The sequence below is a fragment of the Odocoileus virginianus genome, chromosome 16 (genome assembly GCF_023699985.2).
Source record: "Odocoileus virginianus isolate 20LAN1187 ecotype Illinois chromosome 16, Ovbor_1.2, whole genome shotgun sequence".
NCBI lineage: Eukaryota > Metazoa > Chordata > Mammalia > Artiodactyla > Cervidae > Odocoileus > Odocoileus virginianus.
In genome coordinates this window covers 51,994,254-52,009,045 of record NC_069689.1, presented here as the reverse complement: position 1 = coordinate 52,009,045, position 14,792 = coordinate 51,994,254, and the positions used below count along the sequence as shown (strand labels likewise).

The window sequence follows — 14,792 nt, the reverse complement described above, 5'->3', positions numbered from 1 at the left end:
CTGCCGTGTTCACAATCTATTCTCTGTCTTCCTTTCTATTCCTGCCCTGCAAATAGGTTCATCAGTATCATTTTTCTAGATTTTATATATATATATATATATATACACACACATATGCATTAATATATGATATTTGTTTTTACATGTGTACTTTTTATCTATACAGAAGGGTTCAAATTCTTAGATTGTAAAAGCTGGTCATGTGAAGGATTTCTGGCTAACCTAACCATCCTTCCAACCAGTGGTTACCAAGTTCTTTCTATCTGCCTTTAAAAATGAGAAGGCTCGGAGTCCAGGGTGGCTGCATGAGACCTTTTCTGTTAGCCAGGTTGGCACTTCCCCCCACCCTGAGAGGCACTCAGTCAGTATACCCCTCTCTCCTGCTTTTAAGGGTCATCAGAGCGTCCCCTTTTCCAGCCGCACTTCTGACACCATCCCACAGCGCCCTTGGGAAAGGAATTGATGAGTCAGCATTGAGCCCTTAGCTGCTAGGACTTGGGATCTTAAGCGGGTCAGGACATGGAGATTCTTAACCCATGGGGTAGACCTGTGGTTTTCCCATCAGTATTAACCCAGATGCACATTCCCAGGGGAAGAAGGTACTGCCCTGTCAGCACTGCAGGTGTTAATTGTCCCTGACAATTGGCAGGCGGTGTCCAGACCTCAGTCCTGGTGCAAGACCCCAAGAGTCAAGAAGCTGTCCAATGCACACTGCCCAATGTCACTCCGCAGAGGCACTTGAACAAAGCACTTGCTCCCTGTCTGGACAGAGTGATGCATTTTATGTGTCTGGTAACAGGTCTTAAAATTCTTTCAAGTATTGGGAGCAGCATAGCATGAACATATTTAATTCCTTTTCTCTTTTTATTAAGGAGAACCACTATTAACATGGAACATAGGTCTCTTGGTTCCCATCTGACATTCTGAGAGTTTTCCTTCTTACTGGTTATAGCCTTTCAAACAATCTTATGTGCTTCATGCACACTTGGTAAATGAAGAGCTGCATGGTAAAGCTACTCCCAGAAATTGATAATAGCGATTGTGTCTCTGGAAGGCTTGGGACTGGGCAGGAGACTCAGTTTTTTTTATTGAATATCTTGCTTGCATTTGAATTACATTTTCCCGAAGGTGTACCATTTTCAATTAAGTGAACTTGGTTAATTAAAAAGCTCTTTTGTTGTAGAACACATAGGGTACCTATGCTGAGAATATTGCATGTACTCAATAGGAACTCGGCACTGTCATTTGCACCTCCACACCCCCTTCTGATACTAACCAGTTTTATGGTGGAAACAGCTACTTAAGCACCCTGAGCCTCAGTTCTCGAATCTGTAAAATGGGAGCGGGACACTCGCTTATCCTCACTGTGTGTCCTAAAGGTGGGATGAGGTGTGTTTATCACTCTTCCCATGTTTAAATTACATTGCTAGGCTTCCTCCAGTTTGCGTGTACCTGGAGAGTAGGAAGTGCTTCGTATGTACCTTTGTGTCCTTCCACCCCCACCGCATGTTCTGTAACTTCCTGACAGGAAGGGACCTTGTGTCGCGTTGTTTACTGATAAATCTCTGTGCCTGGAACAGTGCTTGGCATGGTGTGGGCGTGGCGTCAGTGTTTATTCAGTGACTGCATGAATGCATGCATGCCCGACAGGGATTCAACTCATGTTGCTTGATGCTTGAACACCAATTTGCTGACATAATTTCCACACATTCTGTCTCATCTGCAGTGTTTAGCATCAATAGATGTCCTTGACTCCAGAGTATATACGATCCTTTTTCTTAGTTTCTACCAACTGGCCCATCATACATTGATCTTCAGTGAAGTTGCTCAGTCGTGTCGACTCTTTGCAACCCCTTGGGCTGTAGCCTACCAGGCTCCTCCGTCCGTGGAATTTTCCAGGCAAGAGTATTGGAGTGGGTTGCCATTTCCTTCTCCAGAGGATCTTCCCAACCCAGGGATCGAACCTGGGTCTCCTGCATTGTAGGCAGATTCTCTACCAACTGAGCTACAAGGGCAGCCACATTGATCTTGGCATCCACCAATAAACCGAGTCCTTCTGCCTGCGGGCATTAAGCACTGTTGGTCATAGGTTTCCCTCTCATTATTCCTTCAGCAGTTGCTGTTATTTTCTCTGCTCTACTGATGAGGAATCCCAGAGCTTGTGGGAAGGGCCAGGGGTTGGTGAGTGAAAATAAGACCAAACCCAGTGCTGATGAGCAGCGTGAACACACCAGGTCCCCTGGGATTCACGGAGACGGGGCCAGAGGGTGGCACCTAGTCAGATCACAGCCCTTTCCAGTTGACTCCGGCAGAGCAGCCGCGTGGTTGGCATCTCCTGGCAGTGCCGCCCATTAGCATCGCACAGCTGGGCCTGGGACCAGCCCGCTGCACGGCTCCTGTGAGAGTCGTGTTCTCACCTGCTCCGCAGCTGGGGCTGTCAGCCTGTATCTCAGGATCCTGATGATCATCCATAATAACTGAAATGTGCTAGACGGGCAAATGCATCGCAGTGTGGCACCTGGGCCGCCTCGGGCACTGCACGTAAATGCAGATTCCTGGGCCCTTCTGGGAGAAGCTCTAGGGCAGCAGGGCAGGGAGGCTTGGGAAGCACCAGATTTAACAAGCTCCAGTGGATTCTGACTCGTGGGAGAGGTTGAGAGTGATGCTGGAGTAGGGGAGAGCCTGGCGTTCAGAGCTGGACCGACCTGAGTGTGAGTCGAAACTCTGCCACCCGCCAGCTGGGCGGCTCGGGGCACGCAACTCTGCTGGTACCTCGGTATCTTCCTCTGCACGAGAGGGATGGTGATGCTGATGTCTGTCTCACAGAACTGCTAGGATTGAGTGAGTGTGTGTGTGAGGCGCCATCCGTGTGTCTGCCCCGCAACAAGCACTTATGAGTGTCAGTTGGTGATGCAGTGGTGATATGCTGATGCTGGCCACTCTGGGGGTAGAGTTTCCGTAACTCTGCTCCAGCACAGAGAAGATGCCTGAGCGGGGATGAGCTCTGAATGAATTGTGGGCCGCTTTCTGACAACCTGAACAGTAGAGACTAGAGACATCAGCTTCCTGGATTAGCTGTCACTGTTGTCTGTGTGCCACAAACTCCCCAAAGCTATTTTCAGGGAAGCCTTGACTGTATCAGAGGATGGATGCTTTTGATTTGGAGGGGAAAAAAGAAAGTTTTTTATTATTATTTTTTTTAATGTGGACCATTTTTTTAAAAGTCTTTATTGAATTTGTTACAGTATTGCTTCTGTTCTATGTTTTGGTTTTTTCCCACCATGAGGCATGTGGGATGCTAGCTCCCCAACTAGGCATCAAACCTGCACCCCCTGCATTCGAAGGCAAAGTCTTAACCACTGGACCACCAGAGAAGTCTCTGATTTGGGAATATAAAGCAGATGAAGCTGCAAAAGCATTCGCAGGAGTGTCCTCTCTGCCTGTTAAATGCATTAGTCCCAGCTAAACCATGATAATTTTTCTTACATTAAAACATCTTTCTTTTATTTTGTGCTCTGTGAAAATCAGGTTCTAGATGCATCCAAGGCTTGCATTTGAGTGCTTCCCTAAAGCAGTAGTGTCTGGCAATAGGTAAAATAACATGCAAAGCATGGTACATGGTTCTGAGCCCAGAAATCTTAGAAATTCCTTTATTGACCCCAAGTAAATGGTGATGCCTTAATTTGCTACAACTCACTAAGGAGCAGCATGTTGGCTAAAGGCCAAGTTCATGAGGTTTGCATTCTGTTTATTTTAAATACAGCCTAGTTCAGTAAATAGCCCAGTTTTCTTCTGGCAATTTGGAGAGAGCACTATACAAAACTCCAAAGAGTGATTTGCTCCATCCAAGAACTCACTTGGGGAAGGGAGCCTCCAAAATGTGATTGGTCTTTGAAAAATTAATAGAAAGCCACCAAGGTCACTGTGCAGGTTGGTCATTTGCACGTTGGTAAAGAATCCACCTGCAATGCAGGAGGCCCAGGTTCCATCCCTGGGTCAGGAAGATCTGGAGAAGGAAATGGCAACCCTCTCCAGTATTCTTGCCTGGAGAATCCCATGGACAGAGGAGCCTGGCGGGCTACAGTCCATGGGGTCGCACAGAGTCAGACACGACTGAGCGACTAGAGCGCCACCAGTATGTGGAAATGAACCTGTCTGTGTGTTAATGCTCCTGGCTTGGAACTGCACTAGCCCAGAGCGCAGAGTTTGCGTCTGGCCATGCAGGAATGACCACATGTGGTCAGTTCAGGAGCATCCAGAAACTGATGGCCCGCCTGTCCCTATCCCGAGCAGGCACGTGGGGCCCATCATCACGACATCCTGTGTGGCTCAGTGTGGGCACATTTGGACTCGTGGTGGGTCTGAGGTGTAGCCCGGAGCCCGGCCTCCAGTTGTTCTCTTGTTTCAAGGCAAGCCTGAGAGTGACCTGCATGGAGGAACATGCATTAGGCTCAAGCAGCTGTCTGAGCTTTGGTGCTACCTGTTTAAAGGAGGGGCTTCCCAGGTGGCGCTAGTGGTAAAGAATCTGCCTGCCAATAAAGGAGACAGAAGAGATGCAGGATTGATCCCTGGGTCGGAAAGATCCCCTGGAGGAGGGCATGGCAGTCCACTCCAATATTCTTGCCTGGAGAATCCCATGGACAGAGGAGCCTGGCGGGCTTTAGTTCATAAGGTTGCAGAGTCTGACATGACTGAAATGACTTAGTGTGCATACACACACACACACACACACACACACACTTAAAGGAATATTCAGAAATGCCAGCTGCCCTGCACCTGGAAATTTGGAGGAGCTCCTGTCCTGTGAAGAGTGGGGTTCAGTCTTGCCCACTGGGGAGCCGGTTACTAGCTCGCCCATTTCCAGGCAGCCCTGAGGGAGTTCCCAGCCTCTCTCCCTGGATAATCCTCGTGTGTCCCTCTCTCCTTTGCCTCGTTAAGGGCAGCCTGTCCATGTGGGAGAAAGAACACAAGCCACGGTGGTCCGGTGGTTAAAACTCCACCTGGTCAGGGAACTAAGATCCCACGTCCCATGCAATGCAGCCTAAAAGACAAATAGATCCGGGTGAATCTGAATTCCACTCCTGCATGTCCTGCAGACAGAGCTGGGGCTCAATGAAAGCCTCTCTGAGCCTCAGTCCCTCTAAGTGTCCCCTGAGAAATACACTGGTGAGTTGGCCCTAGTGACGATTGAAGAAGATGTGTTGTACGTGAAGGTCGGTACCGTGGTAACGGAAATGCTCAGTGCATCCTGGTTGGCTGCTGAGTGCTCTGTGGTCTCATGCTTGGGCATGCGATGGGGTAATTTGCTAATCTATTTTTTATGAAGCTTAGAAAGCAACAATGAGAAAATGTTCAATTCACAGGTTAATTAGGTCTTACGTATTCCTGCCTGTGCTGGACCCAAGGCAGGAGATAGATGGGCCCCAGGCTGAGCAGCTGGAGTTTTTCCCATGTGGACAGATGCTCCAAGATGGAGAGGAGAAGCTCAGCCCTGCCCAGATAAGAGATAAAGAGACCTCGTGTTTCTCCTTCTCAAAGTCAAGGAGACCTTGCTGACTACACAAGCGCAGAATGGCTCTTTGGAGGTCAAAGCGGGAGGGGGCGCTACTCTGTAGCAGTTGATGTCCGCCTACCTGTAGACCTCTTTGCTGGAATCCATCTTGCCCGAGATATGTGCCCATATAGGGTAGGGCCTTGAGATAAACCAAATATGGATTTATCCATATCCATCTTGCCAGGCAAAGCAAGATGACTGGCCAAAGGAAACCCGGAAGAAATGCCCCATATGATTGATTCACGCTCCTATGAGGGTGCAGTTCTCTCTCTGGGCTCACCCGTGTGTGTCTGTTCACACGTACCACTTTCCTCCTAATAAACACTTTACTTGTTTCGCCACTTTCCGTCTCTATGTGGAAATGCATTTCTACAAAGCACACAGGCGAGGGTGTTGTCACTGACCTCGGGTTTCAGTGGCTAGGATTCCACGCTCTCTCTGCTGTGGCCTGACTTCAGTCTCTGCCCGGGAGCTGAAACCCTGCTTCAAGCTGCTACAGGCCCAGGCCACCTGACATCAGAGTTGCGTAAGAGTGTTGCCATCCTCTATTTCTTCTGCATCTGGAGGAAAGGCAGGGCTTCTCCCCATCCTAGTTGTAAGAGTAGGTGATCTTGGCTTACCAAGATCATTGAAGAGATGACAGGAGCTAAAGATCTGTGATGTGAGCTAAGACTTCCATGCAAGCCGGATAGCACAATTTCTTTGTCAGACACAGTACGTGTGTGTGTGCTCAGTCATGTCTGACTCTTTGACCCTATGGACTATACCCTGCCAGGCTCCTCTGTCCCTGGAATGCTCCAGGCAAGAATCCTGGAGTGGGTTGCCGTTTCCTTCTCCAGGGGATCTTCCTGACCCAGGGATGGAACCCCCATCTCTTGTGTCTCCTGCATTAGCAGGTGGATACTTTACCACTGTGCCACCTAGGAACACATGAATGAGGTTTACTGGACTTAGTGCAGCTGCTGAGTTAGGTCAGGAGGAAAGATGCTTTTCCGTTAAAGAAAAACAATTCTGAGTTCTTACTGTCAACTGTCCACTGTTCAGATCAGACGTATTTCTGCCCAATCCTGTCTTTCATGCTCCCAACACTCCTGTCTGTCATGTGTTTTAAAGTACACTGACTTTTTTTTTTTAAATCCAGCTGGGGAAAAAAAAAAAACCTAAAATCAATTTTCTATTTGTTTGAAATGACTGCAATCATTGATAAAGACTCAAAACGTGAGTCCCAGAGCCCCAAAAGACGAAACGGAGTAAACTTAATAAACAGGATGGATGAATTCTGTGGTGAGTCACTCATCTCTTTACTGACTAAGTGTTCATTAAGTACCACATCCAGAAATGGAGTTCCCCTCTAGAGAAAATGCTAATTAAGACGCCTCTTTGAGCCCCCACGTTTATCCTCTTAGCAGTCTCTCCCTTTATTTGATCTCCGTTTCAGAAGGCTGGAGCCCTTTATTTAGACGAAGTAATTTCTAAAGGAAGGAGCACAAAGACCAATTAAATGATAGATGGGGAATTGTGTCACCTCGAGTTATGTAACTTTCCATGTTAGCTCACACTGATTAAGTGCTCATGCACGTTGTCCAAGAGTTCATAGATGGAACAAGCCACTTTCCAGCCATACCCAGGAGGGCTCCAGTGTGTGTGTGGTGAAATGTGCCGGCCAACGTTGTTACCCATGAGTCCTTTTCTAAGTCAAGGCCTGATTCCTGTCAAAGAATTAGGAAGAGACTGCTGCTTCCCCTCAAACCTGTCTGGTTCATGTTAAAGCTGGTTGGATAACATGCAAACACTAATTAGGCAGGCGTTGTTCTGTAGCAGAAAGTCAACAGTGTTCAAGCATTGCAGACTCGGAGCTTGAGTTGACAGCATGCAGGGCACATGGCTGGGATATGAGGCTTCGGGGCGCCTCTCAACTGAGCCATGAAGACCCCAAGGAGGAAGTATGTGAGAGAAGGAGAAAGGGTGTCAGATGTAGTTTAAGGCCAACACAAAGGAAGGGGCGTTTTTTTGAATAGGGAGACTGTGGTGGGGGCTAGCCTGGGAATGAGTCACAGGACCTCTTCAGGGAGGTGCAAGGAAAGCAGATTATAATTTTTTTCATTATTTATTTCTTTCCCTGGTGGCTCAGACAATAAAGAATCTGCCTGCAAAGCAGGAGAACTGGTTTCTATCCCTGGGTTGGGAAGATCCCCCTGGAGAAGGGAATGGCTACTCACTCTAGTATTCTTGCCTGGAGAATTCCATGGATGGAGGAGCCTGGCAGACTACAGTCCATGGGGTCGAAAAGAGTCAGACATGACTGAGTGACTAACATTTTCACTTTCATTTATTTAATTAGTTAATTTTATTTTTGGCTGTGCCGGGTCTTCATTGCTACATGAACTCTTTCTCCAATTGCATCGAGCAGGGGCTACTCTCTAGTTAGCGTTGTGCAAGCTTCTCATTGCATTGTCTTCTCTTGTTGTGAAACGTGGGCTCTAAGGTGTGGTTGCAGGGCATGATGGGCTGAGTTGCCCTGTGACATATGGAATCTCCCCAGACCAGGGATCGAACCTGTGTCCCCTGCCTTGGCAGGCAGATTCTTATCCACTGGGCCACTGGGGAAGTATGAGAAGTGGATTATTTTAATTGGTGGTAAGAACCTCTCACAGGTTTTTTGGAAGACTTGGGGTCAGTTGGCTCTTCTGAAAATCAGAATTGATTGGGGCAGGGGGTGGAGGGAGGGAGAGTGCTACATTTGTTTTCCCAGCTCTGTAATTTTTGAGGTATCCCAAGTTAAATGTGTTAAAATAAGCCCTGAAACATAAAACAAGGCTGTTCTGAGGTCAATATGAATATTTTACCCAAATGATAGAGATTTAAGCTCTCCTGGTGTGCAACATACTAGTTCATAAAGACTGCAAGATTATTTATTTTCTAAATCTTTGAAAGAATCTAAGAAGTAAGTCGGTGGCTTCATTTAAAAAAATGAGCTTCTATACATTTTTAAAATGTTCCTTTGTCTTGCTGTGGCAGTCTTAGTTGCTGGGTCTTTGTTGCGCTGCCCTGACTCTGCGCACACGCTCAGTTGTTGCAGCGCACAAGCCTCGTTAGTTGCTCCAGGCGGGCGGGATCTTAGTTCCTGGACCAGGGATCGAATCCCCATCCGCTGTGTTGCAACGTGGATTCTTAGCCACTCGACCAGCGGGGAAGTCCGTTAGCTGGTGCCTTTAGGAGAAGCCAGATTGACAGCCGTTAGGGGGACTTGCCATTCCTGAACTACTAGGCCGTGTATCCAGTCTCCACTGGGACCAGAGAGGTTGCCTTTGATAAAGAAGTCAGCTCACTGAACCAGACCATCCCATTGCTGATACCATTTCTTGAATGAACTGGGCAACCCCATACTTGGTCCACAAATGGCTCATGTACAAAATCTTGAGGGATTTTCTCCTCACTGCAAATGCATGCACACGCACGCACACACACACACACACACACACACACTTTGGAGCCTTGGAATTAGACAGAAGTGGGTCCAGTTGAAACCCTGGCCCAACAATAGAGACCTCCTTGGAGCTCATCTTTATAGAGGAAACAGCGTGGGGTTCACATCCCAGCTTCCCCACCTGAGTGTGCAGCACCCCAAGAGCAAGTCAAGTTTTCTTTCTGAACTCCAGTTTGCTCTTCTTTAAAATCACCATGCTAGCACTCATTTTTGTATGAGTTTGTGATGATAAAGTAATATTTGTGAAGTATCTAGCTGAGTGGCACATGCATGTGTACTAAGTCTCTTTGGTCATATCCAACTCTTTGCAACCCTATGGTCTGTAGCCCACTGTTTCTCTGTGCATTAAATTCTCCAGGCAAAAATACTGGAGTGGTTGCCATGCCCTCCTCCAGGGAATCTTCCCAACCACATACAGTAAGCTAAAAAATTATAGTTAACATTTCATTTTAAATACTTTGACCTGTGACCTCCTTTCTAAGCTAGTTCATTAAAATGATCTAAAATGCATGGTTTGGAGAGTCAATATTGATAGTAAAATAATGATTTAGGTTTAAAATTCTATGTTCAAGTTGGTAGAACATAAGGAATGTATATATACACACACACACAAACACATATGTAATATTTGTAATAAGTACCAATTGTTTTCTCAATACTTTTCAGTGAAAATTGGCAAATGTGATTATCATGCATAGTAAACAGTAGCATGAACATCTATATGATAAGTGCAGGTGTAAAACTGAAGCTAAAAGTGAATGTTTTTGTAAAACAGATCTGCTTTGGATAGCACCGTTTGTGGTCCAGGAAGGCCAGTAAATTCCCTGCCTATCTGAAAGAGCAATGCTGTAGCTGTGGAGACTCTATTTGGAGAGATTTTATGGATTTCTGGATTTCTGATGTGTAAAATGAGTTTCTACCATGTCATAGATGGAGTCATTTGTAGAAAGAATGAAAAATGTATTCCTTCTGACATCTCTTTTTTTTTGCAGTGACATTTGTATACTGTGACATTTCTCTGCTCCGACTTATTTTCCTTCTCAGCGACCCCAGCCACCAGCCGAGGGCAGGTCACAGGCTGCCCGTTGCCCCAGATTTTGTGCTCTCCTGAGCGTTTGCTGTTACAGTTGGGAAGTCTGTGAACCTTTAAGTCTCACCATCAGTCTTTTCAAGACGGACAGCTCTGGAATTGAAAGAAACAAGAGCCAGTTCTGTCCGGGTTGTATGTTGGGGCTCACAGTTCCATGTTTGAGAACACGTACAAGATGCCCTGGGCTCTGCCCCGTCTCCGTCTTTCTACCACTTTGGGGTCTGGTTAGGCAGCTCGGGCTCTGAATGGTGCCCTGAGTTAAATTCCTGCAGTCTACTCCGTCTCTGGGCCTTGCTGGCCCATTTGATACGGTTTCCAGCAGGGCCTTCTGCCTGTTGGGCAGCCGTGCGGTGAGTTAACCAGGCCCTGGCGTATCAGGAAGACAGCAGATTTTGACCCAGGCTCAGCTGTGGGTTGGGCTCTGCCACTGTGAGCCGTGTGATCCGGGGCAGGGCTCGGAGTGTCTACAGGGCTCTCTTTTCCTCCAGTTTGAGTAACAGTACCCACCTCCTTCTAAGGGATCTTCTCAGCTCCAAGTGGATGGCCCAGGGAAAGGCTTTGCAGAAGACTCAAAGTTTCCTTAATGTCAGCTCCCTGGGAGCTGTAATGAAGACTTAGAAGCTTTTGCTAAGTTGTGTCCAACTCTTTGTGGCTGCAGCACACCAGTCTCTGTCCTTCACCATCTCCCGGAGCTTGCTCAAACTCATGTCCGTTGAGTCGTTGATACCATCCAACCGTCTCATCGTCTACCACCCTCCTCTCCTTCTGCCTTCAGTCTTTCCCAGCATCAGGGTCTTTTCCAATGAGTTGGCTCTGCACATCAGGTGGCCAAAGTATTGGAGCTGCAGCATCAGTAATTCCAGTGAATATTCAGGGCTGGGGATCTATGTCAAAATGGCCCCAGAAGCTTATTCTGCACGTGTTATTTTCCTTTGTTCCCATGTGATTAGTGCAAGTGGGCAAGTGATGAGAAAAGAGGAATGTGCTTTTAAAAAATGTGCAAGGACTTCCCTGACTGTCCAGTGATTAAGACTCCATGTTCCCAACGCAGGGGGATATGGGTTCAATCCCTGGTTGGGGAACTACGGTCCTGCATGCTGCAAGTCATGGCAAGATAGTGAATGAATGAATAAAGAGGCGTGCATTGCACAGAGGCCTTTTCCACATTCCTGTGCTCATGGGGAGGGGTGCAGGGCCCAGGCGACTTGTGGAGGAGAAGCACCCTGCAGGCTGGATTCCGCCAGACTTTGGTCTCACCTTGCCACCTCCCCTTCTTCCTGGCAGCCTAGGGGGCAGACAGATGGTAGCTGAGGGAGGAGGTTCCCCCTGAGCCTATAAAACCACCACCTGATGCTTGGCATCCTTACTTCTCTTTGTTACCCCAACACTCAGCTCAGGATCCCAGAAAACTTTTGTGAGTTATGGGGTATTAGTGCACAGAGCAGATGCTCAAGTGATTCGATCCATCTATTCAGTGTTGCTGTAAAGTGTTTCAAATAATACTTCTCTAGGAAGGGGCTTCGTTAAAACAAAAACAAGAAATAAGCTTGATAAAGATTGCTTTTGGAAACGAGTGATGTGCATGAATGCAGTAAAGGTCCTGAAAAGTCCTGTGCCAAAAAACCAGCTCAGTGTCATTTAACCCAATGTTTCCCAGCTTCATTGTGATCTAGGAAACTTTTCTTCCCTTGTTCGCATGCATGTTGGGAACCACTCATCAATGGCATATTGATTGGAATTCATGTATAATCCTCAATCCTCATACAGTTCCATATAACTGCTAGGCTTCTGTGTAGACATTTGCTTCCATTATGGTCTATTGTCCTCCCCTGGCTGCAAAATGAACTTCACATAATTTGTCCTCGCATGCTTTGTTGCTGATGTCAGTAGGGATTGAGTGTTTGGCTAGGGTCATTTCTCCACTTCAGAAGCCCTGCTGATCTCTTTGCACGATGACCTGTTAGCTGCCTTGAGCCTCAAGTCAGTTGTAATGATGGGACAAGACCCCCTGGGCAGTCCCAGAGAGGCCCTGATGACACTAATAGCTGTTCCTGTAACTTTGTTGTGAAGATGCATCCAGGATGTCCCCTTCCTCTCCCCAGGCCCCTGACCTGTCGCCCTGCTCCTACTCATTCTGTCTCACTTGGACCATCTCAGTAGCTGCCTAACCAGACTCTTCCCAGCACAGCAGCCCAGGGGGGGGGTCCTGCAAACATGCAAGTCAGACCAAGTCTCCCCAATACAGTATCCTAGAAACACGAGAGTCCTAATGATGAGCAGAATCCCTGCCACCCTTCGAGTCCCCCATCCTGCTACAATTTCCCCCAGACTCCTCTCTTCTTAGAATGCTCCTGGCAGGGTCCCACCGCATGAACTTTGCGTTTTCTCCCCTTCTGCCCGAAGACACTCTTCCCATGCCATTCCCAAGTGGCTTGCCTCGTCTCCTACTTCCAGTGTCTGTCCGATGCCATCTTAGGGGGAGGGCCTGCCTGCACTGCCCTGGTTTATTCACTGCAGCAGTAGCTTTTGTTGGACAAGTGAGTCTTTAGAAAGAAACACATTCCTTGGAACTCCTTCCTAGGAGCTCTCTGACCTTGGCCTAACCAGGTAATGACAGGAATGCCCTCAGCACGTGCTTTCACCGTGGATAAAACAGCAGCCCTTCCCCAGTAGCTAAACTGTACCTTCCTTCCTGCATTTTCCCCCTTTCAACACCCATCAACATGTGATGTCTTTATCCATGATGGTTTATGGTCCCCTCTCCCCGCGGGGGTGTCTGCTGACCCAGGCAGGGCCTTGTTCCCCAGCTCCTAGGTGCTTGTCGCCTTGTCACCTCGGCAGACCTTAGGCTCTGGCGGTTGAATGGATGAATAAGAGCCACCCCCATCCTTCATGAGTGACACTACTGGGATGAGTTACATGCACAGGGTTTTGAGCATCAGGGCCCTTTCCAGTCTGCGGTGTTGTTGGGGGCTGCTCCTCCTGGCAGCTTTTCCCAGGTTCAGAGGCTGCTTCTTCTGAGTCAGGTTGTCCCAGCCTCAGCCCGGTGAGAGCCGCAGCCTTAGAAGCACTTGGGTAGGGACTGGTGGGGGGCCGGCGAGTGGAGACCATCCAGAGGAGAGGAGGTTCAGAGCAGAGCCTACAGAACCGCCGGCCCCTCCCCATCCCTTTCGGTGGTTTTCCTTTCGTAATATGCTTGCTGCAGGCATGCTTTTCGGCCAGAGTCTGTCCTTGTTGCTTCTTACACTTACCATCGTATCTCAACCTTCTCTTTTACAAGCCTGAGATTGCAGTGGTTTGCACCTAAGCAAACAGCTCACCACTGAGGGGGTCACTTCAATGAACAGAGCAGAAAAGGGCTCAGTCTTTCCAGGCCTCAGTTGCCTTGCAGTGAAATGAGCAAATCCGAAGTGAAAGCTGGCGACTCCCCTGGTGGTCCAGTGGCTCCTCCAAGGCAGGAGGCCTGGTTCGATCCCTGGTCAGGAAACTAGATCCCACATGCCATAACAAAGATTTCACAGGCTGCAACAAAGATCAAAGATTGTACAAAGAGCAAAGATCCTGCTTGCCACAACTGAGGCTCAGCACAGCCAAATAAATAAGACAATTTTTTTTTTTTAAGTGAAGGCTGCAAGGAGCCCTTCGTATCCTGGAAGTTCCATTTTTCTAGGAATTAATTATCTCTGAAGCTTGGGACCACCTGTATCATTCATTCATGTTCAGCCTAGTCAAGCCCTTAAGAAATGGTAGCTATGTCCAAAGATGCTGGTGGTCTTGGGGAGAGGACTTGCCACTGCCTGTTTGACTCTAGAAATGGTTCTGAGACGTGGGCTACAGTGAAGGACCTCATCCAGGTGGAAGGGATCTCCTGTGATGGAGCTCAGGCTGTGGAGTAGTTTCTACTCTTGGCCCCGCCAGATTGAGGTGCAAGCAAATTCAGAGAATCCCCAGGTGGTCAGAGAAAGTACAGAAGAATCACAGATAAATACAAGCCTGAAGAATTTCGGAGAAAGCCCTTATGATAAAGAAGATGCATTTGTCGAGCTTGAAAGTACAACTCTGGCAGCAGCTCATTGCCCAAAGCTGTCACAGACAGTAAGCCAGAGTCTAACCATTCTGGGTCCCACAACCTGTGGCCCCGCAGTTCTGACAATTCAGCTTCTGTGGCTGGGCAAAATTTTGGCTTTCTCTGCCCACCGAAGACAAAAATTACAGAGTTGGGAGGAAATAGAAAGGTGGCTTTAATTCTCAGCTGGCAGAGAGGGAAAAAGAGTAGGCTTATGTCTCAAGAACTGCGCCCTCCCGGCTCCATGAGGGGTCCAGGGGCTGATATAAGATGAGAGGTCACAGTCAGGAGTCAGTGATGAGGAACAAAGGTGTCCGCATTTTGATTTCTTCCTCTGGCATTGTTTGAAAGACAATCATAGGCTGGTATCAGCAACCCAGTAGTTGAGTCTGGCAGTTCTTCTTCTTTCTGATACGTAACCGCAAGGGGAAGGGTGTTGTCAGGGTGAACACCAGATGTGGAATGTATTTAGCAATACAGTCCCTGGTGACTCAGGCGGTAAAGAATCCACCTGCAATGCAGGAGACCAGGGTTCCATCCCTGGGTTGGGAAGATCCCCTGGAGGAGGGAATGGCTACCCAGTCCAGGTTTCTTG

The 14,792-nt window shown here is 47.9% G+C and overlaps 1 protein-coding gene across 4 annotated transcripts in view; it reads left to right on the top strand.

The window, feature by feature from the left end:
* Positions 1–14,792, top strand: part of SLCO3A1 (solute carrier organic anion transporter family member 3A1) — a 458,121-nt gene that overhangs the window by 177,017 nt on the left and 266,312 nt on the right. The gene's annotated exons all lie outside the window — the stretch shown is intronic.